The 23,242-nt window shown below is 49.9% G+C and overlaps 1 long non-coding RNA gene across 1 annotated transcript; it reads right to left on the bottom strand.

The window, feature by feature from the left end:
* Nucleotides 1-17,418: 17,418 nt before the first annotated feature.
* LOC125439834 lies at nt 17,419-19,793 on the bottom strand. The gene is made up of 3 exons (XR_007245591.1): nt 19,727-19,793; nt 17,694-17,756; nt 17,419-17,504 (listed from the first exon to the last, which is right to left on the bottom strand). It is a non-coding gene; the product is annotated as an uncharacterized LOC125439834 (long non-coding RNA).
* Between the last annotated feature and the right edge of the window lie 3,449 nt (nt 19,794-23,242).

Below are 23,242 nucleotides of genomic sequence, written 5' to 3'. Positions count from 1 at the left end.
TTTATTTATTTCCTTTTCATCTAGAAAATACAGAAAGCATATATAACTTTTCATACAAGTTAGTAATGCAAGATCCTAAAAACAACGTGTAAACATTATTTTAGGGGGATCATTTTATTTTTATTTTATTTTATTAAACTTATAGGCCGCCTATCCCCGAAGGGCTCATCTTACATTTAGGATAATTGTCTTTTTGAAGAATACAATATGTATTTTTTTCAAAGATACTGTTGTTTGAATGCCATTAAAACAACACACTTGTGTGTATCGTAGGAGTCACTGGCCTTTTAGAGTCTGCAAGCCCCTTTTGAATTTTGAGGTGGGGGTGGGGGCAGCCACCACCACAAAATAGCTGCCATCACAAACTGAGCTAAGCACACATACACACTATAAGAGGAAAAGGCACAGGGAACAGAAACACACACAGAGAGAGACACAAAACCCAAGTGGGGCTCATATGCACATAGAAGAAAACAAGAAGGGAGAGAAGGGAGGATAAAATACACAGAGGCTCCTTCCGCACATGCAGAATAACACACTTTCAAACAGCTTTCAGTCCTCTTTGAAGCTGTGCGGAATAGCAAAATCCACTTGCAAACAGTTGTGAAAGTGGTTTGAAAACGCATTATTTTGCATGTGCGGAAGGGGCCAGAGAGAAGGCGACCACAGGGGAAGAGGCTTCTCCCCAGCCCCCACCACCTCACAGTTAATGCACGGGTCGTTTTCCTTCTGCAGTATTCTGTGGGGAGAACCCAAGAGAAAAGGCCCTTTGAGTATAAAATTAACCAGTCACCAGTTCTGCTATCAAAATTGCCTTCATATATTTGACGGGGTAGAGCACTGGAGAACTCTGTGTTATCGGATAGCTCAATATGAAGTTTAACTATATCCAAATCTGATTGTTCCAAAGTCCAAATATTATAAGTATCAGGTGCCAATTCGTCGCAAAGGACTACATTATCCAAAAGTGGTTTGCAAAGCCTGAAAAAGTGTGATCTGGGCTTCTGCGGTTTTCTTGAGTTGCATCTGCAGTTGTTTTTTTAAAGGGGTCACCATACCAAGTACATTTGGACCTGCAGGCCACCCTACTCAAATGGTTGGGAACTACTAGCCCAGAGAACAACACTTTGCGTCTCTCTCCCTACACTTGGATGTGTTTGTAATTTTATTTATTTATATATTTATTAAATTTGTTATGCCGCCCACCCACCGAAGGGCTCTGGGCGGTGTACAGAAGATAAAACCATTTAAAGTATAATTACAGTAGGGTAATTGAAACCGATTTAAATACACGTGAACAAAAAACACTTCTACATTTTACACGTGCGAAACAGTAAAATTTTGTACATCCAAGTTACGGATGATACATTTCAGGTTTGGTAAGAATTTTTGTTTTGAATTTTTGGCCCCCATCCACTCAAGGTGGCTTTAAGCTCTTAAGCATTTTACCCTGCTAATGGGTACCTTGCAGAACAGATGTATGCCGAATGCCCACGGCACTTAGAAAGTGTGTCGAGGAATGACAACATTCTTTTCTGGTCCTCTTCTGCAGGAAGCGGCGTGAGTGAAATACGGAAGAACCCTCTAGGGGGCACCTGCCAAGTTTTCTCCCAGACTCTTTCTGCATCCGAGCCGTGTGCAGCTCCCCGTTGCCGCTTTCCCCAGGATGAGACCGTGGAGATAGGTCCAGTGTGGCCCGGCTCGCGATGCCTGGTTCCGCGTGAAACTGCGTGGGCTGCAGCTACAGCGCCGTGCAAGAGGCAGATTTCCGCTGTGCTGCCTGCCGCTCCTAATGCACTTAGGCGACAGGGAGGAACAATCCCCCTCTTCCCCCAAAACGGATGAGGCTGTAGCAGTGATCCCAAATGCAACATGTGCGTGGGCGTGCCTACCAGAGCTTTTGAGAAACCACCAAGTGGGGATACACACACTAGTGAAAATTTTGCACAAGTAAAGGATTAGTACGATGAGAGCATCAAGCACAAATAAAAAGGATAGGTCCTGTAACTGAAATGATTACAGGACCCCGGCATCACAACAGGAATTGCTGAAGGATTTTGCTGAATTTAAGCGAGCCCAGTCCTACCTGCCCCTTTTCTTAGAAGAAGAAGAGTTTGGATTTATATCCCCCCTTTCTCTCCTGCAGGAGACTCAAAGGGGCTTGCCCTTCCCCCCTCACAACAAACACCCTGTGAGGTAGGTGGGGCTGAGAGAGCTCTGAGAAGCTGTGACTAGCCCAAGGTCACCCAGCTGGCGTGTGTTATCTGACTTCCCCAGATAAGCCTCCACAGCTCAGGCAGCAGAGCTGGGAATCAAACCCGGTTCCTCCAGATTAGATACCCGAGCTCTTAACCTCCTATGCCACTGCTGCTCCCTTAGGTAAGATGCACTGCTGAACTACCAGCTAACCCAAAGCACACGGATCAAAATGTACGAGACAGCCACGCATATTCATGTGATGCCGGCAAATGGGCTTTTGCACTGTTTCCACAGTAAGGTGGGCTGACACACATGACCGAAGGAGGCTTGTTTGAACACAAAAATCGGTGCATAGACAATGCCCCTGTGTCACTATGGGCTCTCATTCCTCCAAGTCTTGAACAAAAAACCCAGGCCTGTAGCTGGGCTGCCTCAGGACTACGATAAAGCCGTATGAAAACGCAAACACGCACGTCAGGTGGAAATTGTACAACGGTGCATGTTGTCCAGTTGTGTGAAGCGCTTTGTGCAAAAAGGTCACAAGCTGCATCTTGCATCTTCTGATTGTTACTCTTGGGAGGGGTGTGTGTGTGTGTGCGCGCGCACGAACATGTTTTGGGTGCGTCTGGGGGAAAACAGACAGCTGTAACTAAAGTCTGGCTACTGCCTTTCTGCAGTGCGGTCCAAGCATCTGCAGGCTCCCAGAATGAAACGTTTGAGAACAGTTACCCAAGGGCAATCAGCATAGATACCGCAGGGCGTTTCCCCACTTACTACGACCCCCCCTCTGCCACGTGCTGCCCTCAGCGCGCATCATTTTTGGCGCATGCCCGGGCATCATCAAAAGGCACCGTTTTCTCCAGCGCCAGGGATGCCGCGCGCCGAGGGAGCGCGACAGCGGCAGTGTCGGGGCGGCTGCGTTGTCGCCGCCCCAGTAGCGGAGAATGCCGGGGGACCCCGCGCTACTTGAGGAGAGTAGTGCGGGGCTTAAGGTAGGTGGGGAAAGGCCCATAGTTAAGAAAGTTAAGGCCCATAGTTAGCTTTGACTGCTTCAGGTTTCTTTACAGGGGCTGTTAAGATGTGAAGGAAAGAAAAGAAGTTTTAAAAAATATTCAAAAGATGTTCTGAGACCAGACAAGTGGCTTACAGAAGATGTAAAGGCAGAGGGCTTATTTATGTCCCATTTATTCATGGATAAAGCAGTGAGGTGAAACGTCTGTCGTGAACGCCGGAGGTGTATGCAGGTGAGTGGAACTGAGCCTCCCGTCTGCGCACCTCAAGCGTTTTTCTCCCAGACAGGCTTCCAGGACAATAAAAGCGCTTGACATGAAGGAGCGGCGGGGCAGGCCGTCTCCCATACCAACTCCTTAGGTAAAAATCACCTGGAGCCGATGCAAGAATAAGGACCACTTCTTGTACAACGGCAGAAACTTAGAGCACCTCAAAGACTAGTTTGTTTATTGCAGCATTAGATTTCATGGACCAGACACCCTCCTATGGAGTTATTTTTTTAAAAAACTCTGCTCTCTGGTATACAGACAGGTCAGCAGGCTATGAAACTGACTCAGACGGTGCGTCTTTCTTCTCGCAGTGTTCAAATACATGCAAGTTGCAAGAGAGTAATTCGTCAGCCTTTGCAGTTGCTGTGCCCATTGCTTTCCAAAGCATGAAGAGTGTGGACTGCAGAGTATGAATGCTTACCCCACAAGTGATCTGCCAGTGGATGTTCTTTCCTCTACAGATTCTTGGCAGGAGAACTTTTCAGCCTGTGATTGGACATGATGACATACAGATGCATGTATAAACTTACCCATCACCTCTTACTCTTGTTTGCTCCCCCTTGTAGCAGGGAACAACGACAAAATTATCACCAAGAAGTCTCGTTGACTCTTGGCAAGCTTTCCAGAGCTCGCTGCAAACAGAGACCCCCCCCAACAGATCTCTTTTCCTTCAACAGAGATGCTCTTGCACCTGCGAAAAAAAAAAAAGATTTATCTCTATCTGGTCGAGGTGTCCTGTACATGCTAGTCCCTTCCCTAGGGAACTCTCCCATTCCTCCTTGCATCAAAGGTTTTTTTGCTTGCAAGATGCACCCACAGTAACCACGGCCTGAAACCTGACGCCAGGCAGAAGAAGGAACACAGCAGGCCAAAAGACAATGTTTAGCCCAGCTGTTACGGCAGCCCCTGCTCCGGAAATGTTGGACTGTCGAGGCAGAGCAAACCATACACCCAAAAAAATCCTGCTACAAAATGCCGTAGCTGCCGATCCTCCTGGAACACTCACAGAAAATGCTTCATCTAAGCTTTTGCTATTTCCAGCAAACACTTGCATCATCAAGGATTTTGCTTTTCTGGAACGCATTTGAAATAATAAAAAAAAATAAGCTATGTGTATTGTTCTAAAGGGAACTTTACGCTTGAACGAGATTGATGGACATAATAACCAAAGCACTCCTATAGTTAAAAGAAGTTGGGGGGGTATTTTTTTTTGATTCTTGTTGCTGCCAGTATGTTCTTGTCATGTCGCTTTACCTTTTGGAGGGAGAGGAGGGTTTCCCCTTTCCCTCAGCTACAGCATTGCTTACTCCCACAGCAGGCATTTTACAGGAACTAAGAAATAAACCCAAACTTCTGCAAACTCAGTGTCTCTCATGCGATGCGTGTTTATAAAAGAATTACAGTCTGCACCACGACCAATTCCTAAACTCATCTGTGTCCTTTCCTAGGACTCCTCACCACAGCTGGGCATTAGAAGAAGAGTTTGGATTTTATATCCCCCCTTTCTCTCCTGCAGGAGACTCAAAGGGGCTTACAATCTCCTTGCCCTTTCCCCCTCACAACAAACACTCTGTGAAGGTAAGTGGGGCTGAGAGAGCTCCAGGAAGCTGTGACTAGCCCAAGGTCACCCAGCTGGCATGTGTGTGGGAGTGCATAAGTGCGCTAATCTGAATTCCCCACATAAGCCTCCACAACTCAGGCGGCAGAGCTGGGAATCAAACCCGGTTCCTCCAGATCAGAGTGTACCTGCTCTTAGCCACTACGCCACTGCTGCTCTATTCTGGTGTATCTGGGGGGGGGGGGGGCAGAAGGGGCTGACGCTCCAGACCTCACCTTCGTGTGTCACCTGGGGGGATGCATTTGGCTGGTCCCCCCACCCTTTCCCCCAAGAGCAAGCAGCTGTATTGGGCTGCGGCTGTGTCGCCTGTTCTTCCTGCACACCCACCACCAGCCTGGCCTCCGTCACCCACCACCTTGGGCTGCTGCTGCCTGGGTTGCCCACCTCTGCCAGCCACCAGCCACCCTGCCTCAGAGGCACCCCATGCCTGGCTGCTAAGCCCAGTTTGCTGCTATGCCCTGCTGGGGGAGAGGCAACCAGACAGGGAGCAGAAGTCCAAATGGGGGGCAGGTGGGTTAGGATACATGCCTCTGGGACAGCTGCTGAAGTCTGTGGCAGCAGCCTGGCTCACTGCCACATTCCACTGCTGCCTGCGCATCCAACCCCATAGGTTCTGTGATGGATTTTCCCCCCAGACCTACTGTTAACTCACTGCCTCTTGTCATGGGGAAGGGGGAGGCACCAGCTGGCATACCTTAGGGGGGCACAATTTCACTGCTTGCCCTGGGTACGATTTACTATAGGTGCACCCATGAATGCACAACCATTTACAAAAACTTTCAAACTGTACTTCAAGGAATCCCTGGGAGTCATCAGCAAGAAGGCTGAGTAAAGATTTGTAGTCCTTCCTGGACAAGAGCTATGATGTCCAGCCATAGATATGGGGAGGAAACATTAGGAGCAAAACTACCCGACCTCCAGTCACACATCCCGGAAAACCCACAACAGCCAGTTGATTCCAGCCCTGGAAGCAGCTTTTGACCCAACACACCTCTGACTGTGCAGACAATTACTGACCGCCTTCTACCATGTGATTCTCAGTAGAAGATGAGATAGGCTATGGACTCTTTATGTGTTTTTGAAGTATGACAGTGGAATGGGTGTGACCCTAAAGACCTTAGCAGAGGACAGAGCATCTTCCACAGATAAGAAGTCATTATAGAAAAGAACTTGGTGAAGGGAGAGAGTGCCTGAAACCATCCACTATAATAAAGATATGCTCATAAAGTATCAAAGTAGCATGGAAGTAAATGCCTTCTATACTCAGTTATTAACACTAGTGGTAAGGATCCTCTAAAGCAGGGGTCTGCAGCCTGCAGTCTCTCAGATACCATGGATTCATTTCATGGACTACAATTCCCATCAGCCCCTGCCAGCATGGAAAAATTGCTGACAGGGGCTGATGGGATTTGTAGTCCATGAACATCTGGTAAAGCTACTGAGGTTGCATCCTGCTCTAAAGGATGGGAATACTTGCTCAATTGGTTGCCAATGATGAAAAAGGATGTGCTTGGTATATGTGTTCCCACTCCCCTTGCAATTCTCTTCTGCCCTCCTTCTTCTCAAGATTCTTGCATCATCACACCCGGTTGAGGTTCTAGCCAATAGCAGGCAGCTGCTCAACCCCAGGTACCCACATTTCTCCTTAACTCACTTTTGCTTTCTGGCTTCTTGAGTAAGGTGACCAGATTTTAACATTGGTAAGTGGGGACACCATTGGACTCAGGGTGGGGGGGTGGGTGGGCCGGCCCTCCTCCGCTCCTCCCAGGAGCCTGGATTGGCACGAGGAGCTACGGCTCCTCCCCACCACGCTAGGAGCCGGGCGAGGGAGGTGTGGCTTGGAGGCAGCGGGAGCCAGAGAGCCAGAGACCGGGCGGAGGGAAAGGAGAAGCCGCGGCCACCTAAGAACAAGTCTTATTAGACCTCTCCTGTAAATCTGTCATTTGCCCAAAGTAAGAACGAAACAAAAGTCAGGAGAGCTCAGAGCATCTGTTCACACTAGCTGGCAAGCCTTCTTATTAATGCAAGACCATACCCACAACCTTGCTCAAATGTGCTTATTTCCCCTCTCTTTAAACAAAATATGTTGCAAAGTTGATTGCTTGCTCATCACTGAAGTACTGAGATTCTAACTACTTTACCAATGCTAGGAAAAAGAGCAGACAGAGTGATGGTAGCTCTCCCTAGTAGTGTAGGAGAGCAGTTTAACTCTATCTCTGGAAGGGAACAGAGTGCTTGATTGTTTGGCCTGCCTCTGAGCAGGCCTTGTACAATTTAGTCGGATTCTGAGGAAAGAGCCGGCTGTTGTAGTTGGAACCCTGTATGAAGAGAAGATCAAACCCAACAACTAGTCAATAAATGTATGTTTGATCCAGCTTTGAAGCCAAAGACCCTAGAAGTCCTTTGTTAACAAGAGCGAGAAACCCCAACCCCGATTTATTGTCAAAGACTTTCACGGCCAGATTCAACTGGTTGTTGTGGGTTTTCCGGGCTGCGTGGTCATGGTCTGGTAGACCTTGTTTCTAACATTTCACCTGCATCTGTGGCTGGCATCTTCAGAGGTGTATCACAGAGAGAACAAAAGGACTTCTGAGATCTTTGGCTTCGTAAGCTGGATCATGTAAGTACAGAAATCTCTGCCCCAAAAGAAACGTATCCTTGCTGTGGGGCAGAGCACCAGTGAATAATCAGCCATACAGACCTTATTTCTTGCTTTTTTTAAACAAATGCCCCTACAATAAACAAAAAAGGGGCACAGTGGCATTCTTGACTTTAAAAAGTGCTTTGACAAGTCAACTGACCAACTTTCTATCCTCTGAAGATTTGTGCTATTTGCTGAAATAAATAAGTAAAACAGAGATCTTTTGTGGGATTCAATTAAATATTATGATTTGTTGCAACACTTTGGTTCCTGAACTGAAAGTATCATAGAATTTATCTTCCATGACCAAACACTGTCCTTCAATTTTGCAAAGGCATTTAACACTGAACCTGCCTAAACCAATTCATTCAAAACCAAAATAATTTTTTTAACTGTCAGTTCAGCAAGGATGATACAATATCATGTGGAGGGCAGAGAACCTAGGGCCTTTCCCCACTTTATAAAATAACGCGCAGGCTTACCGGTTTCAGAAAACGCTGGAGTTTTTGAGTGCGCAGTCGCAGTCCCCACTGCGGCGGCTCCATCGGCAAACTTTTTGAAAACCGCGCACCTGGCGCGACGTCAGAATGTTTATATTTCCCCACGGCTGCACGCCACTCGTCGGTGGTCAGGGTGGGTCTCCGATTTGATTTGTCCGCGTGTTGTTGATGGACAGGACAGGTCTGCACTCCGATTGGTCTGCTAGTTTGGAGGTCGAACAGCTCGTTTCCACAGGAGCAGCGAAAACACGTCAAGATGTCACGATGCACATTCATAACTTCTGATGGCTTCTGCTTGGCTGTTGCATATATCTTGCCAAAACCTTGCAGATGCTCCCGCGCATCAGTTACTTTTCAATGTTTGAGGCCCCCCCCTTCTTCCTCGTTCTTCAGTAAATGTGTGTGTGTGCAAGCCGTCGAGGGACTGACGTGCGCGTGGAATCTCGCCGGCAATTGTGTTGCGTGCTGTCGCAGCAACTGCGCGAGCAGCTCCGCAGGAGGGGAGGCTCATTCCAAAAAGGTAGGCAACGTTTAAGGGAAAGGGAAGGTTCCTGGGTGGTTGAGGAGGTGCGCTTGCTCCTCAGGTGCATAAAGGGGGGAGGTCACAGCGCCTGCTCCTCAGGTGCATAAAGGAGGGAGGTCACAGCGGGTTCCACTCGGCTTCCGAACCGGGAACACTTTGGATTCATTTCTCACACCCTGGTAGGCATGGACCTGGGATGTACTATTAAGAGAGTCTCTTATTGATACCACCCAGGTTTTGTGAAGTTTGGTCTAGGGAGTCCAAAGCTATGGACTCTCAAAGGGGGTGCCCAATCCCCCATTGTTTCCAATGGGAGCTAATAGGAGATGAAGGCTACACATTTGAGGGTCCATAACTTTGGACGCCCTGAACCAAACTTCACCAAACCTGGGTGGTATCATTAGGAGAGACTCCTAAATATACCCTGAAAGTTTGGTGCTTCTAGCTTAACCATTGTACCCCTGACAGCAGGCACCCCCCCAAATTTCCCCAGATTCTCCTTTTAAATCCACCCCCCTTCGGCATGGATTTAAAGGGAGAATCTGAGGTCCTCAGTTTAGAAGAAGAAGAAGGGTTTGGATTTATATCCCCCCTTTCTCTCCTGTAGGAGACTCAAAGGGGCTTACAATCACCTTTCCCTTGCTCCCTCACAACAAACACCCTGTGAGGTGAGTGGGGCTGAGAGAGCTCCGAAAAGCTGTGCACAGGCTAATCTGAATCCCCCAGATAAGCCTCCACAGCTCACAGCTCATTGAAAGTGATGCTGTTTCAAGGTGGGGGATAATCCACCCGGAGCCCGCCCCCCCCCCCCGGGCAGCCTCTGTAATGCTGGAATCCACCCCCAAACAGCATCACTTTCAATTGTGTTTAAAATAGAGAGCCCAAATTCTCCCTTTAAAGCCACCTTAAAAGGAGACTCTGGGGTCCCTAGTTAAACAACATTGAAAGTGATGCTGTTTTGGGGTGGATTATCCCCCACCATGAAACAGCATCACTTTCAATGTGGCTTCGTGGTTAAGAGCAGGTGCATTCCAATCTGGCGGAACTGGGTTTGATTCCCTGCTCTGCCACTTGAGCTGTGGAGGTTCCCACACATGCCAGCTGGGTGACCTTGGGCTAGTCACAACTCTTTGGAGCTCTCTCAGCCCCACCCGCCTCACAGGGTGTTTGTTGTGAGGGGGGAAGGGCAAGGAGATTGTCAGCCCCTTTGAGTCTCCTGCAGGAGAGAAAGGGAGGATATAAGTCCAAACTCTTCTTCTTCTTCTAAACTGAGGGCCTCAGATTCTCCCTGTAAGTCCATGCCGTAGGGGATGGATTTAAAAGAAGAATCTGGGGAATTTTGGAAGGTGCCTGCTGTCAGGGTGCTACATGGCTTACATATGTTTTCGGAAACACTTCAAACAGAGTCTTTTCCTGGACAGATGGTCAGGATATTTATGACAAGAGGAGCTCTAGTCACGTGTTCAAGTGGGGTGAGAGCACATGACATTGAAGTATTCGGATAGGATAGTCACAGATCAGATTGCGGCACGGCTAATAAGATGAGGGTCACGTGGGGTTGAAGCCATTGCCCTGTGACATGTTGCTGCCTCAGACTGTGCTGTTCTCTCTTGAGCTCTCCCGGGATAGGGCGGTATAGCAAGTTTAATAAATAATAATAATAATAATAATAATAATGATGATGATGATGATGATGATAATAATAATAATAATTTCCCTTTTCAGCTCCACCAAAAACATCTAGTGAGGATGACAGCGGTGCCGAGGAGGGAAGAGAGGAACGTGAGCTTGGCACTGACGAAGGTGCCTCTGCTCTTTGCGTTTCTGCCGCCTGGCTAATCCGGGATTATCACCACTGCCCACCCCTTTACCATAACAATGGTATGCACCAGTAAAACATGTTGTCCTTTGCAATTTCAGCCAACTTCTGCTCGTCTCCAGCGCCAAAGGGACCAGTGCGTGGTCAAGCCTCAAGGGGGGAATATTCTCTGAGAATTTCCTCCAGATCGGCGAGTGAGCTTCTCCAGTGATGTGCTGCACAACACTACAGTGGTGCCTGTTACATCAAGGCTGCTGGCTGGCACTCTCGCTGAGGAACTGGAGTGCAGATTGCCACCACTCACTTTCCCCAGTGTGCACTGGCCAGTTCATGGACTGACAGGCAGACCATGGGTGCCACTGACACAGAGGATGCCCTGAGCATTCACGCTTCCCCATCTTTTTTTGCAGTGAGAGATTTACGGTGACGTGTGGCGAGTCTGGAGTCGGCTCAAAAGACATGTGAAGCAACACTACAGGAGCTGAAAGAGGGACAGGAGCAAATGGGGCCAGCTCTAGTGTCCCTGAAGAATTTCTGTTTGGAGCGGCTGGGACCCATGGGAGCAGCCGCCCGTGGGGACCACCCATGAACATTTTGTGCAAGGTGTCCTCCGGCAGCACTGCAGTGGGTCGGGTGGTGGGTAGTTTTGTTGGGTTGGGGTTGCTTGTGATATTTTAAAGAAGAGATTTCCTTGTTTTGCCATGTGCTTCCCAAATAAACACCGCTGGTACTTGATTTAAAGCCTCTTGCCTCCTGTGGAAAGCTCTAACACACACCCCGCTGGGCATAATGGAAAGCCGCAATGAGTTCCACGGTGGGATAAGTTATTTCTCTCACTACAATGCTGGCAGAAAAGCCTGTGAGATCATGGGGAATTTCTGAATGTGTGGGCACTGTTTGAAGTTTAACTAGCTGTTAAAAAGCCCTCCCCGCAGGCCGAGAAAACCAGCAAAGATGCACCCCGGGAGCCAAATTTCCTTGCATTTGCCTCTGTTTATATTTAAACAGGATATGATCGGAAACTTTTCAGCCAAGACTGCACAGCCGTGCCCAGCTCCCTGCTGAATCAGGTATTTGTTTCAGCTGAATCTTCCACCCTCCACTGTGATGCTGTTTCATGGGGAGGGGGGAAGCAAACCACAAACGGCCTCACTTTCAATTTTCATACATGTGGGTGCCCCAGATTCTCCCCATGCAGTGGAATGACAAGACGAAATTGAGGTCCCACGTTTAAACTCCATGGTGAGTTCCGCTGTTTGGGGGTGGGTGTAGCACATCTCCCGATACTGTAAAGGTCAGGAAGATGATGGACAAACCCTCTGAAAAGTTCTTTCCTGGCTGTCAGGTGCAAACCATCTAGCAAAGGCATTCCATACTCAGCCAATGCAACCAGGTGCCCCTCAATTATCTCTCTGGTCATGGCAAACAGTAGCCTGGTTGGGAGGGTATTCATGTTGGGGGAGGGTGGCCGCCCAATGCACAGGGGGGGAAGGGCAACTTTGGCATTTTCCCCAGATGACATTTTGCCAGGGTGCGCCCCAGGACACAGCGATGAGAGAACTTTGGCCATCTTGGTTTAGTCCTTTGAAATTGGAGTTTCTACAGAAAATGAAGGGGATGTGAAAGTTGGGTTCCAAATAATGCTGGTTGGCGAAATTGGCAAAATAGGCTTCCGGAACAACTATGGTCTCCTGCCAAATCCTTCCCAAGATCAGCAGAAGTTGCAACAGGTGCTTTGCTTTGCGGAGCCTACACTTGCAAGGTGGCAACCTATTTCTATTTGCCTAAATGATTACCTGTGAGAAAGAACACATGAGATATGGAGCAAAGGTTTCACGATGGCCAACTTTAATATAATACAATCCCACAACCAACCCCCCCAATACACTTAAAAACCCTGCTCCCGAAATAACAAAGAACGCGAACAACTACGGCAAACTGTAACAACTGTGACAAATGCAAAAACTGTAAAACCTGTGACTGTAACTACGACTGCAACATTTGGCATCCACAATGCTCATGGAGATGAGCTCGAGCTCCCTGGAACAGCGGAGCTCACCACGACCACGGCTGAGGGGTCAGATGTGGGTGGGTTCCTGGGGGTGTCACTGGCCTCCTCCTCACTGGTCACTATTTGGAGGCGATCCTCAGAGCTCCCACTGCTCATTCTCTCAGGCACCACGGGCGTCTGGGATGCGGGCGGGCAACGGTCCTCCACTGCACGCACCCTGGCTCCAAGCTGTGACACCTCCTCCTCCAGCCTCTTCAGGCGCCTGTCCATTCTGGTTACTGTAATGCAGGGAAAGACATTAGCAAGCGTTTAGTGGCATTGTCAGAAGTACAACAATAATACAAAACAAATTAAAAAGCATTTGTGATAAGGGATATGAATGTTAGGCTGAAGGACATCTACTGGCGTTCAGTAATGTCCAAGAGAAAGTCTGCCACTATCAGACAGAGAGAAGGATCAGGAGTGACCAACAAGTTGTGCAATTTAATTGAATCGGGGAGATAGGGTGCATGTGATGGACTAGGATTCACATACTTGGATCTGATTTCATTGAATCTGTGAGAGTGTAGCAATTGGTGGGCCCGAGATTCAAATTTTTTTATTTATGCTTCAAATTTCTTTATTTATGCTTCAAATTTTTTTATTTATGCTTCAAATTTCTATCCCGCCCCGTCCCCGAAGGGCTCAAATGAGCCATCGTTGCATGGACACAATCTTTCAGTAGGAAGGCAGGAAAACATATTGACAATAAATGCACTTTGCTGTGTAATCCAGAACAAAAACTTACGTAGGGTCATGCAGTCTTGGAGTGAAGGTTTAGGTCCCGTTCTAACACGCTTTGTGCTTTGGGAACTGGTGCCTAGGAAACAGGAAAGGATCGAAGTTAGTAAGGTGAGAGGGATAAGTGTTTTTGGCACAGATGATGCTCGGCAAACACTGCGTAGTTCCTTCTGTGCAGGGACGGAGATATAGATTTCTCATGGGGGGGGGAATCGGGGGCGGCACACCCACACCCACCCCTAGGCCATGGACAAGCCTCCCCAAGTCCAGCCCCTGGCCTAGTGCTTATCAAACCAGCTCTCCGAGGCCGGGGATGATAGACCTTGTCTGGGGAAATCAGATTAGCCTGTGCCCTCCCACACATGCCAGCTGGGTGACCTTGGGCTAGTCACAACTCTTTGGAGCTCTCTCAGCCCCACCCGCCTCACAGGGTGTTTGTTGTGAGGGAGCAGGGGCAAGGGGATTGTAAGCCCCTTTGGGTCTCCTGGAGGAGAGAAAGGGGGGATATAAATCCAAACTCTTCTTCTTCTAAACTGAGGGCCTCAGATTCTCCCAGTAAGTTCATGCCGTAGGGGATGGATTTAAAAGAAGAATCTGGGGAATTTGGGGGGGTGCCTGCTGTCAGGGGTGAAATGGCAACGCTAGTAGCACCAAACTTTCAGGGTATCTTTAGGAGTATCTCCTAATTATACCACCCAGGTTTGGTGAAGTTTGGTTCCGGGAGTCGAAAGTTGTGGACAATCAAAGGTGTAGCCCCGTTCGTCTTGGATCCCATTGGAAACAATGGGGGATGGGGGCACCCCCTTTGGGAGTCCATAGCTTTGGGCTCCCTGGACCTAACTTCACAAAACCAGGGCGGTATCAATAAGAGACTCTCCTGATAGTACATCCCAGGTTTGGTGAAGTTTGGTTCAGGGGGTCCAAAGTTAGGGACCCTCAAAGGTGTAGCCCCCATCTTCTATTAGCTCCCATTGGAAACAATGGAGGATGGGGGCACCCCTTTTGGGTGTCCACAACTTTGGACCCCCAGAACCAAACCTCACCAAACACGGGTAGTATAATCAGGAGAGTCCCCCAAACAATCCCTGAAAGTTTGGTGCTGCTAGCCCAAACAATGCGCCCCCTGCATGCCAAAAGCTGAAAAAGCACTGAAATGTTTTCAAAACCCACAGACGGGTGGGCGGAGCATCGGACATGAATGGGGGGGGTCAAGCCCGAGGAACACCCCCCCCTTGCCCATGTCCACGCTTCTGTGCACTTTCAGGTTATCTTAAACATGAATTTTTGAACGGGGATACCTGTGCAATCATGGGATGAGGAAGAATTTTGTGTTTGTAGGAAACGTCCAGATATTCCTATTGCGGCTATCATGGTGGGGAGAGCACACGTCTCACCTTCTCCAGGGTTGCTGTCACTTGACTGCCCTGCTGCCGCTGCCGCTGCCCTTTTTCCAGCCACGGCGCGATGAGTCGCCGCCCCGGCCGACTCCTGCAGTCCTGCTCCCTCTTCCTCCGAGCTCTCTGCCGGATCATCGGGTTGAGCAGAACCTGCAGGTTGAATCAATTGCATGCAGTCAATGAAACGTTTCCCCATTCCAGTCCTGGAAGTCCAATTTTGACCTTCCTGGAAAAAGTAAGCACTTACTTCTTGGCTGCCGGTCCACCAGTCGTGGGCGGCCCGCAGCGCACCAGAGCTGGCGAAGGGAGGCGTACTCTGCAGGCCAGGAGCTTTCCTTTGGCACGCCGCCCCAAACCTGCACCACACTGTAGAATTCCTTTTTAAGAGCCTTCCATTTCGTCCGGACCTGCTCCTCGGTCCGGACGTACCCTGCCCTGTCTAATGCACGAGAAATTGCTCTGTAAGCATGGACGTTGGGCAAATACAGGCTGCCCATGAGGAGTGCGGCGTACCCCCTGTTCCTTATGGAGCTAAACATCATGTTTAGGGCTTGGCAGCTCGGGCTGCCAAGCAACACCATGCCTTGCTCCCTCCATTGCCATCCTGATAATAAAGGGGAAACGGAAGGGGGGCTTTGGTCAGTTAACTTCTGAGAACCTCCATTGGCCCATTTGAACCCAAAACGGGAAACATCCACACGCAGGGGAGCAACGCGGCCACGTGAGACGTGCCGCCAATTGTGGGGTCAACAGAACGTTTGAATGTTGACTCGAGTCTCCGACGATCCACTCTGGATGTGGCGCACAGGCTAATTTGTACTCATGGGGAAAAGCTATGCCAAATCATACATTTTTCCCTCCATAGTTCAGTTTCTGATGCAATCCACGAAATGTGGACACATTGGCACAGGGGAATACAGCAGTTGGCCTCACTGTTGCAAGTGCATCGTGAGTACACGAGTACATATGCGAGTGCACGCAACCCCCCCCCCCCCACCAGAAAAAAACCATTTTATTTAAATGGAAAGAAAGATATGAATTGACGTGGATCCTTCGGGATCCTTGGCAGGACGATATGCCCCCTTGAATACTGAACCATGTAATTATTAATTTTCTTTCCATCTCTGCATACTTCTCCTTTTTTAAAATTTCACATTACTTGAGCTGTCAATATGTGTTCTTTTTTTCATTGTCTCTCACTGTTTCCTACTCCCATTCTTTTCAAGAATTCCTCATCCTCTGTCATTTTTCCAACCTACATCCCTGCAGTGTTGGATTGATCCATCCTGTGGTGCCATGAGTGGGGGGGGGGCAGTTTTAATTGGACCCACAGCATAAGGGGACAGCCCAAGTTTGGTGATGCCCACAGTTTGTTTGGCAGCAGGGCTTTCACCCTCATGTGGCCTCCCAAGGCTTCTGCCCATGCCAGCATGTGCCAGGTTTTCTCCAGCTGTGTGCCCTTGGGGAAGTCACGGCTCCTGGGGAATCTCAGCCACTTTCACAGGGTATAAGAAAGGATCCCTCCGGGCAGGGTGTGCCCAGAAGGAAAGTGCAAGACGGCCACTTGCAGAATTTCCAACCATGGTCACCTTCCCCTAATCTTAATCATGCATGCCACTGTGATAAGTAGACCCTTGGTACAATCTGATTCCTCCACCCCATGGGAGGCTGCTGTGATGGTCGAATCCATCCTCAAACGTCGTCACTTTTGGTTGTGTTTCAACTGGGGAGCCCAGAATCTTCTCACAAGTCCACCGCTAACGGAGATTCTGGGGTCCCCATTTGAGGAAACATTGAAAGGGCTCACCGGCCCACGAACACACACACGCTTAGGAGCAGGGCCTTGGTTGCTGGGCTGCAGCACACATGAAGTGTTGGTGCCGGGAATGTTCGCTGTTCTGGGGCTTCCCTGAGTGGCTGGCACACAGCAGTCCAGGTCGGTCTCCTCGTCGCTGTCCTGGAGTGGTGCAGGTTCACCAAACACCTTGGGAACATGATCGTTGCCCTGTGTCCGGGCGGCACTGCACTCGGGCATCATGATGTTAAAATCATGGAACAAGTCCAACACTTCGTCTCTTGGACGATGAACTGCGCGTGAGGCAGATGTTGGAAAGAGTGCCGGCGGGGCTGTCGGAGCAGGGGCCGCCTCCACCACCCCAGCAGGTCCACGCTCAACTGTGGGCATGTTTCGCTCCATCAGGTTGAGAATCCTCTCAATTACCGAGAAGGCACGATTCTCAGACTGCTTCGCAATGGCCACTCTCCGCTCTAGTAGGGCCACAAGGTTACCAACATTCCTATTGCCCTCCTCCATGAGAGCCCTGAATTCCCGCCTATCTTCCACCCTTTGCACAGCCTCCTCCTCGCCCTGCTCCACCATTGCACTGGCGTAGTCCGCCAGCACACCCACGCGGCGCAGTCTTCTTCTCTCCAGAATTGCTCGCCTTTCCGGCGATGTCTCTTCTGGTTGCTGGCCAGCAAGCCGTCCTGCTGTTTGGGATAAAGAAGAGAACAGGACGTCATATTAGGTGATAGTCTCTCATGGAACACGCAGGCACACCCACGCAGGTCACATAACCGCAAACACGTCAACACCTTAGACAGGGCACCCCTCACTGTGCGCAATCAGTGTCATGGGAAGCACACACGCACCTCCACGCCTCGGAGAGGCACCACGGCCACGTCCCTCGGCTTCCTGTCCCTGCATGGCTGGGACAACATCACCTGGTCCGTTGGCTGAAATGCAAAAGCAGAACAGGAGTCAAGTTACATCACTACAGGGGTACTCACGCCACTGAAGATCATGAAGACATTGAGTGCAGCCAGGTACACCTGAACTGCGCACTCTGCGTACTGCAAAGACCCGTGCTGAATCACACCCCTTCATTGCAAGCAAACCAGATTGTGAAGTAGACAAGCGCTCACCGTGAAACCCACCCTCATCAATCTGCGTTGCATCGTCCAACAGTGACTCCTCATTTCTTCCCGCTACGCCGGTGGGGAAAAAAACGAAATCATAGGTGAATTCACAAGGAGTAAGAATTTACTGCCATACAGGGGGCCGCTGTGCCCACAAGGGACATGACCTACTTTCTTTGAGGGGCAGGAGGGGGGGGGGTTGTTGAGGGTGGCCCTCTGGAAGGCTGTGAGTTTTTGTGCATCTCCATGTGACTTGATTGAGGGCAGAGTGGTCTGTGCGTGCTTGGCAAATATCACTTATGCCAATATCTGGCCATATCAATGCACTGTCCGCGACAAAACACGAATTGTAAGTGCGCCCCAGTTAGATGGCTCAGGGAAAAGTCAACTCAATGGCACCCAGTATTGGAACCCGCACCTCAAAGAAGCGGGGACGCATGCATTGCTGTAAAATGAGCGGGTTTGTGTTTGGTTACAAACCACTCCCCTAGGCCATGGCTACGTCTCCCCACGCCCCGCCCTTGGCCTAGCAGTCATAAAAGCAGCTTTCCAAGGTCGGGGACGGCAGACCACCCTGCCCTGCCCTCCATTGCCCCTCACCCCCGGGCATTGATACTGTTTTGTGGAGGATTATCCTCCTCCCACAATAAGCATCATTTTCAAATGTGGCGTAGTGGTTTAGAGCGGGTGGATTGTCATCTGTAGGAACCGTGCCTCATTCCCTGCTCTGCCACTGGAGCTGTGGGTTTGATTCCCAGCTCTGCCACTGGAGCCATGGAGGCTGATCTGGGGAATTCAGACTAGACCAGGGGTCCCCAAACTACGGCCCGGGGGCCAAATGTGGCCCCCTGAAGGCATTTATCCGGCCCACCAGGCATGGCGGCGATGGCTCCATTCATGTGCAGTGGGGGCTCGAGGGAGAGGAGGAACCGGCCCCAATGGCTGTTGATTGCAATTACATGATGGCACCCCCAAATCTCCATGAATTTTCTGACCCAGAGTTGGAAACCTTACACGTGGCAACTCCTGCTCCGCCCTTCCCTCTCAGCTACTCCATGTGTTGCTCTCAGGCTTTCTGTTCCGCCTCGCTCCCATTGGCATCAGCCAGGCTGGTGAATCGCTCGCTGGCTGCTAGGGAGGAAGAACCCAGGAAGATACCTGATCCTGGGTTAGATGGAATGCTTCATTGGGAAAGTTCTGCTTTTTTTTACAGGGGAAGGTATTCCACAGCCTCCCCAACAACATTTGGAGCCCACCCTGTACTTGACATACTTTGGTCACTGTTCTAAAAATAGACCACGAGAGAAAGGCTGAAAGGTGAAATCAAACATATTACAATCATTTGTGCATAGTTTTTTTTAGTCCGGCCCTCCAACAATCTGAGGGATAGTGAACTGGCCCCCTGTTTAAAAAGTTTGGGGACCCATGGACTAGACTGTGCACTCCACCACATGCCAGTCTGGTGACCTTTGGGTATTCACAACTCCTTGAAGCTCTCTCCGCCCCACCTGCCTCAGAGGGTGCTTGTTGTGAGGGGGGAAGGGAAAGGAAAGTGTAAGTCCATATGGGTCACCAACAGGTGAGAAAGGGGGGAGCATGGAGTTGTGGTGGCAGCATGGAGGCTCCATAAACTGACACAAACAGGAAAGGAAGTCACAGAGGGAGCGCAAAGCAACACAAAAAGGTCTTTACCTGCTAGCGGAAAACAGCAGTAGATGGGAAAAATTTAATTTTCCTTCTGTGCAAAAGGGGTGGGGATTCCTGTAGTTTTGGTGGCAAAGGGGGGGATCCTGTAGTTTATGTGGCACTGTTGAGAATGCCTGCTGTCTTGTCCCATAAACTAACCTCAGAAGCAGCAATTGGAAACAATGGACGAAACCCCCCCCCCCCCCTGTCTGGGAGTATGCAATTTAGGACCCCACTAAACACACCTCACAAAAACCCGGATAGCATCATTAAGATAGTCCCCCATAAAATGGCTTGCAGCAGCAGATGAACCGTAACCCGCGTGTTTGCGATCCATTTCGGGGAACCCTCACCTTGAGACATCTGTCCCTGTTGGAGCAGTGGTCCTACCGACGCGTCAGCTGTGGAGGGTAGAACAGAAAGAGTTCCATTAGCTGTGCGAGCGCTCCTGTCACCGCTCTTCTCATTCCTCTTTGGATAAGGCTGTCCCTCACATTGGGCAAGTGCAGTCAATGAAATCTGCTGGCACCCTGCTTGAGTTAATGGCCCTCATGACCCTCAGAAGCACTCACTTCCCCATTTCTTCCAACCCCCCCTCTCCCCATAGAACTCTCAACCCTTCATCAACCCCCCAAAGAAACACCACTTGCATCCAGTGACAGACCGTCTGCAATGTGTTCACTCTTACCTGGTGACATCTCCATCTGGCGAGACACCGGTTCCACCGCTGCGGCACCTGTGGGGGACCACGCAGAAAGCAATACTTTATCCAGTGTGAATCACTCGCCAACCCTCAAGTCTCTCTGTCCAAATTGAACCCCACTGTGGGCGGAAGCCCCCCCCCCCAAAGGCAACCCCACGTCAACACACACACTCAGGAATCAAATAGCCATTTGGCTGCACACCCTGTGGTGTGCAGCCAAATGCGGGGCTCATTCTTTCGCATTCCCAATCCACCTCCCCACAGCCTGCCATCCCCATTCACAGGAACGCAGAGAACTCATTGAAGAGTAAATTCCCTGTGGCAAAGTTCTGGGATGTTCCTGAAGGGGGCGCCGCTTTGGGCGCACTGGCAGCAAAAATTTCTGTGTCTCATCTGCGATCCTAATGGAACCCCACCAAATTTGACGCAGTTTGGGTCATTGGAGGGAAAGCATGCTTATTTTCCCGCCCGCAAGCAGATTGATTTCCCGCCCGCTTTCGAAATTTCGCATCGCAAGACATCTCGTCGTGGCTCCAGAGGGCCATGTAAAGGCGCCCATGTAATGGCCACTGCATGAAAATGAGAGAAAGGGCACTCTAGAAATGGCCCCTTGAATGCATTGCCCAAGCATGGGCAAATTGGCCATGTGACCATCCCACCCCATCTTGATTCGACAGTTTTGGCTAAACAGCCTTGGCAAGAATACCCCCCCCCCTCACGAACCCGCATAGTGGATTTAGAATTCCTGAGAAGCTTACCAGGGGCCAGCACAGATGGACTGTTGGGGCGGATGTCCATCTCGTTGATGGTTTCTAAAACCCGTTCAGCATTCGTTGCCGGAGGACTTGGACCGACCGCAATGCATGGTGTGGAGTCCATCAGCGGGGGAGGGTTCACATTTTGGTCCTCACGAAGGATGATGTCCAACTCCCGGTAGAAGGGAATGGTCTTACGACTGTTTCCCGATTTCCTGTTGTGCTGCTTGCAGCGTTTCAGGTCTCTCTTCAGACCCTTTGCCTTGGTCCGGCACTCAATCGCGGATCTAACATGGCCCCTTCTCCGCATCTCCACCGCCACCCTCTCGAACACATCGATGTTCCTGTGGCGGCTGTCTAGTGTCTTCTGGATCTCCTGATCACCCCAGATCCTGATGAGATCCCTCATCTCGTCTTCCCTCCATGCCACACCACGGCCACCTTGCTTACCAGAATTTCCCGTTTGCGGCAGGGGAGCGGGAGGTGCGGGATCCATCGTGATCGTGCAGTTTTGAATAAATGAATAAACGATGCAGATGGCCACGTGCACTCGAGTCCGTGAGCAGACGACTAGCTACCGGTAAAGGAAATGGGGGAAGAAATCGATGCGCGTGCAGTGCGCACGCCTCGCCTTCGCCTTCGCCTGATTGGACCGAAGGGTTCACGTCACTCCGAGTGGCGGGAAGTCTGCAACCCCGGGGTGACCACCCGGCCCTCCCCACAACCCCGCGCTCTGCGCGGAGTTCTTCGAAAACCTCAGTTCGAAAGAGGGGCAGAGATGCCGCGCGCCAAAGGGGCGAGAGAGCGGCTGCGTTGGGGCGGCTGCGTAGTCGTCGCCCAAGTAGTGGGGAGTGCCGCGGGACCCCGCGGTACTTCAGTAGAGAGATGCGCGGCATAAGGTGAGTGGGGAAGGGCCCCTGGTTTTTCATAATGCTACGGTGGGGGGATTCAAGTACAATCAAGTTACACTAGGACCAATTATGCTGAGGCAATTGTCCTGCCCTTGTGCTACAGATCACATCTCTCCCTACATCCCTTACACCCAAAACCAAGACACAGCCAGTGTATGCAAGCACACAGCACAGAAGAACATACATCAGAATATAGTTATCCCTTCTACATCACATCTTTTCCCATTGTGGTTTTGATGGATCACCACTCAGCATAAGAAATTAAGTGGGAATTTTTGGGGAGTTTTGCAGAACCCGCAGACATCATGCTAAGGACAGCAGAAGACACAGAAGACACTCCAAAATGCAAAAAAAAAAAAAGTACAGTATTGCATAATGTCAACATATGTAATCTTTAAATATCACAAATATACAGTTTCTTGTTTAAAGTTAAAATAAAAATAAAAGAAAATTCAGACATATTTATTTATGGGTATGAAGGGCCTTTTTCTCTGAAAAAGAGGAGCCTTTCTTGGTTGGGTTACAAAAGGACACAACTAAGTTCTCATCAGCATTCTATAAGAAAGAAAAGAACTGATGAAAAATTCTCCATTTAAAAGTTACTCACTACAAACAGAATCATTGCATTCACTGTCTTTGCAAATGTTTTACAAAAAATTTTCACATTTATAGATTACTTAGGACTTTTTAAAGCATTGATTTAATTTAATGGTCTGACTGCTGTATAAAGCAAAGCAGTCAAGCATTATTGCAATGCAGGCTGCTTACTACAAAGTCTGTTTAAAGATCATGACAAACTTTCATAGGATTTGATGACTAGTAAATTGTAAGCGTACAAATCAAAATCTGAATACTGCTTCACGCTTCAGCATCATAGAAACAGGAAGATGACGGGTCCTTCTAAAACGTACAGCTTGCAACTGCCCGTGCCACAACCACCCCTTAACTCTCCAGCTACGCCCACACGCGCGCCGCATCAGGCAAGCACCAAACAGCCTGATTTGTCCGCTCCACTTTGCTGCAAGGGCTGGCACACCGGGGGCGGGCTGGTGCTGACCCTGGACGCCCACCTGCCTTTCCTGCCCAGTGGGAGCTCCGAGCCCGTCACAACCCTCTCTTCCAAGCGGAGCTCCTCTTCCTTCCACCTACCCAAGGCTGCTGCTGCCGCCCCCGCTCTATCAGCGGCGCACTCCTCTCTGCTCGGCCTTCCCAGGCCACGTTCCATGCGCCCCGGGAAAGCCAGCGTGTGACGCAGCGGGGGGGGGGGGAATCTCTCCCGCTGCTTGGCCTCCCCACCATCCGTGCTCCAGGGGGAAGGGGCGGAGGAACCAGGAAGTGAGCAACGCGCAGGCTCCCTCCAACTAAGGTGACCAGATTGTCCTACATTCTTTCAAAAAAAATCGGGACTTTTTAAAACGTCGCGGGACGCGGGACAAATTGTAAAAAATCGTGACTGTCCGGCCGAAAGTGGGATGTCTGGTCTGTCAGGAGCTGAAAGTA

Source organism: Sphaerodactylus townsendi, linkage group LG10, assembly GCF_021028975.2.
Source record: "Sphaerodactylus townsendi isolate TG3544 linkage group LG10, MPM_Stown_v2.3, whole genome shotgun sequence".
NCBI classification, from domain to species: domain Eukaryota; kingdom Metazoa; phylum Chordata; class Lepidosauria; order Squamata; family Sphaerodactylidae; genus Sphaerodactylus; species Sphaerodactylus townsendi.
Note: the sequence above shows the minus strand (reverse complement) of the source record. Positions and strands in the feature narration are given on the sequence as shown.